The following is a 4,342-nucleotide window of genomic DNA, read 5'->3' as shown; positions in this document are numbered from 1 at the left end:
CTTGTAGTCTGAGTAAAATGACTTTATTCTCAAGTCTTCTCATTGTTAGTACGTTGAACACAGGATTGCCCAGTGGTTTAGGAAGACATAACAGTGAGTTTTTATAAATAGTATGTAGCTTCAGGTTTGTTAAGTTTTTTATTTTTTTTTTATTTTATGTGTATTGCTGTTTTGCCTGCATGTGTATATGTCCAGACATAATGGGCAGTACCCAAGAAGGGCAGAAAAAGGGCATCAGACCGCCTGGAACTGAAATCACAAATGGTTGTAAGCAGCCATGTAGGTGCTAGGACAGAACCCAGGTCCATTGGAAGAGTAGCCAGTGCTATTAACCACTGAGCTCTCTCTCCAGCTCCACCAGCTTCAGTTTTAACTAGTTATATAATGCTCTTAATTAGTTTGCTTAAAAATTCATATAAAAATGCTTTTTTACTCCACCTGAGACTTTCTGGTACATGACCAATTTGAAAATTTTTCTCAACTCTGTATTTGGGATTTCACTTAAGGTTGGTAAATAAAAAAACAATAGCAAACTATAAGCTAAATTTGTCCACTGATGTACGTAGTATCATAGTGGTTCTCAGTCTTAGTCCAATGTTGGGATTACTTCAAGAACTTGAAAAAAATCGTCATGCCTAGATTTCACCTAGACAGTAAAATCAGAATCTCACTGGGAGTAGTGATACATACCTGTAATCCCAGTATTTGAGATGCAGAGGCAGGACGATTACCACAAGTTCAGGGGCATCTTGGTCTACGTAGTTCCAAGCTAGTTAGAGCTATATAATGAGGCTCTATCTCAAAAAAAAAAAAAAACAACAAAAACAAAAAAAACCCCATGTATTGGACATAAGAACAAAATTACTGCCGGGCGGTGGTGGCGCACGCCTTTAATCCCAGCACTTGGGAGGCAGAGGCAGGCGGATCTCTGTGAGTTCGAGACCAGCCTGGTCTACAAGAGCTAGTTCCAGGACAGGCTCCAAAACCACAGAGAAACCCTGTCTCGAAAAAACAAACAAACAAACAAACAAACAAAAAAAAGAACAAAATTACTTACGGTTGAAGAGACACTAAACATGTTTCTTGTTTTGTTTAAGATGGTCTCATGCAGCCAGGGCTGTTCTCAAATTTACTATATGGCTGCAGATGACCTCGAAATACCTTTTGAAAACATTAAATCCCAGCAGAGACAGGTGGATCTCTGTGAGTTTGAGGCCAGCTAGTCTATAAAGAGTTCCAGGACAGCCAGGGCTGTAACAGAGAAACCCTGTCTGGAAAAAGAAAAAAAATTAAAGTAGGGTCTTGTAGCCCAGCTAGTTTTGAATTCCTTATCTAACCAAGGTCTGATCCCTGTTTTCCCCTCCCCACATTGTGTAGGCATGCACCACCTTTCTCAGTCTCTTGAATGCTGCGTTTACAGACATGAAGCACTGTATCTGATTCTCTGTACTTCTACACTAAATGATGAAAGAAAGAAGAAGGCCCATGTGACCATACACCTATAAAGGTTTCCAAAACACAAAAGGAGTGGGTAGAATTCTGTGCTTATGTACCTTCTTAAAAAGAACGGCATCTCTGGGAAGATGCATAAGCTTTTGTGTGGCTTAGGCATGGTGCCCACTTACTGCTTGGAAATAAGTCCGTCTTCCTGGTTAGTTCCAGGAAGGGTCATCTCCTAGGAGGGGGATCAGTGGCGTGCCTGTACCTCTTTAGTATGGATATGGTACTTTCAGTTAGAGTGTAAGGGAAAGTTACTTGCTGTACCACTTATATTGGTGGAATCTGTTGAGCATGGAAAATGCATCCTCCAGTGGCTTATACCCTCTGCTGCAACTTTACAGATTTTAGATTTTCAGGCATAGGCAAAAGCATAGTGAGGAAAATACACATCCTTATGTACAATTTATTTTTTTAAAGACTTGAATGTCCTTAAATTGTCAGAAGTTGGCTACTGATTAGCATGGTCAGCTTTTACATTGCAGAACACATCTTCAGCTCTAGTCATGTCCAGTCCATACATACTCTTGTTCCACCTGACTTTCTAGTAAGGCTGTCCCAGGGAACCTTGGTTTTTGAAACTCTTGTGGACCAGGCAGGCCTCAAACCTGGAATTACTCTTGCCTCCCCCTCCTGAGTGCTGGGATTGATTTTGTGTGCCACTGTGCCTAGCCAAGTCTATGAATTTTCAAGTTCAGTGCTGGGGGAGATGGACAAGGAGAGATAGGAGGAAGAGGAGGGTGGTTGAGTTAGAAAGAAATGGGAGAGCCTGGGAGTAGGGAGGGAATTCTGAGGCAGAGGAAGGGAATCTTCAGGGTCAAAAGTGGGTGAAGAGGTTAGGGTGAGCTAACCAGAGTTTCCAAAGTGAAAACTGGACTAGGAGAGTAGGATGGTTTTGGAGGGCACAGATTTTGAGCCAAGTATAGGGATTTTGTCCAACAGTTAGTCAATGACCATATAAGGGAACTGACTGAGGTTCTGTGGACCTGTGACCATGAGCCAGGCAGTGGTGTGGTCCAGGGAGCTGCTGTCCAGCCCACTTTATATGAGGACCAACTGACCTCACAAAAAGCATGCAGTTTTCCTTTAGTAAGAGTAACACAATAATTTTCCCCAAAACTGAGAGGAAAATATTTAACATGCATTGTAGGTTTAGGTTTGGAATGGTTGGTCTCCATTGTGGAGAAAGGTTTATGTGACCCTAGGAAGCAAAAAGTCAAAGGGACCAGACTGGAGAAGGCAACAAGAAGAGATGATCTCAAGTGAGATCTTTGAGTTGAAGATAGGGAAGAAGGGTAGGCCCAGGAGTGTACTTGCTCATGTAGATAGATATAGACCTCTTGTCCTAGGAAGAAAGGAGGGAGGGTAGGTTTGCAGATCTGTGGGGTCTCCTTTTTCCTCATTGTTGGTTGAGTACCCGTCTGTAAGGACAAAGGGAGCAGAGGTGGAGTGCTTTGTGCAGTGCGATGAAAACAGCTTTCCAGGAGACTGCTTCAGTGTTACAGCTCAACTTTATTTCAGAGTAAGGGGAATATATAGGATGGGAACACTAGCTGGGTGAGCATCACCTAATTTGCATTTTATCTTCTTTTTTTTTTCCAAGACAGGACTTCTCTGTGTAACTTTGGAGCCTGCCCTGGGAATTCGCTCTGTAGACCAGGCTGGCCTCGAACTCACAGAGATCCGCCTGCCTCTGCCTCCTGAGTGCTGGGATTAAAGGCGTGTGCCACCACTGCCTGGAAGCACGGAGCCTCTCAAACAGCTGGATTTCAATACCTAAATACCATATGGGAAGCAGCGGGGGAAGAACATTTGCAAGGAACTATGTCAAAAATCAAAGCAGCTTCCAAATAAGGTCAGGCAGAGAGCAGGAAGCAGGAAGTGCCATTTGGCACCAAGTTCAGGAGAGCTGTCCAGACTTGGACTGCAAACTCCAAGCAGCAGGGCCCTCCAACAGCAGACAATCTCCTAGGGAAGGGATTAATACTGCTCATGTAACCTGTCTCGAAAAACAAGAAAAGATACTTAGCAAACTGTAACTTTTTGACACAGGATGTTACTTATATAACATGTTATTTAAAGTTACAAGATCGTAATGTAGGAATTGGGAAGAGGAACTTGTGACCATCTGCTTTGAATTTAATATGTTTCAGTCTCGGGAGGAAACAGTATCCAACACAGACAACATTAATCTTTAAGCAGGTACACAGCACTTACTTTCGCTTTGTTCTGACTTACGAGTTGTGAGGAAGAGTACAAGCTGCTTACGTTCATGTTTAAGTCCTGTAGCTCAGTGGTGAGACAAATGTCTAGCATCGAGTCCTAGCACCGAGGAGCGACGCACATGTCATACAAGGACTTAACTGTTGTTAAGTAAACGAAAGGTCTCTGAAACCTGTCTTGATCAGTAACAGGTCAAGCTCTGTCCTTTAACGTTATCCTATCAAGAAACTAAAGATAATAACGCACCAATTTTCTTAGACGTACACTTTAGCATTTAAAGCCACGTGCAGCTGGAAGCTGGCTCACCGCAGGGGGCCAGCTTGATCACGTGATGACGCTGCAAGGTTCCCCCCTCGGCTCATCTGTGGTGTCCCTAAACATGCCTGATTATTTTCCCTTCCTTGGAGAAAGCTACTGCCAATTGCCGTCTAAAGAGTGAGAGAATGCGAGCTCATTTCCTCGGTTGTACCCTACAGACGTCATTCTCTCTTGAAGAGAGCGAGGTTCCGGCACTTACAGCTCCTTTGTGGTCAGGCGTGCTCTGGGACAGCCCTACCCCCGCTCTGGGTCCTTTCGCTCTGCGGGCTCCCAATGTGCGTCACTGTTCAGCGCCCAGTCGCCG

Source organism: Chionomys nivalis, chromosome 19 (assembly GCF_950005125.1).
Source record: "Chionomys nivalis chromosome 19, mChiNiv1.1, whole genome shotgun sequence".
In the NCBI taxonomy this organism is placed as follows: Eukaryota; Metazoa; Chordata; class Mammalia; order Rodentia; family Cricetidae; genus Chionomys; species Chionomys nivalis.
This window is presented reverse-complemented; position numbering follows the sequence as displayed.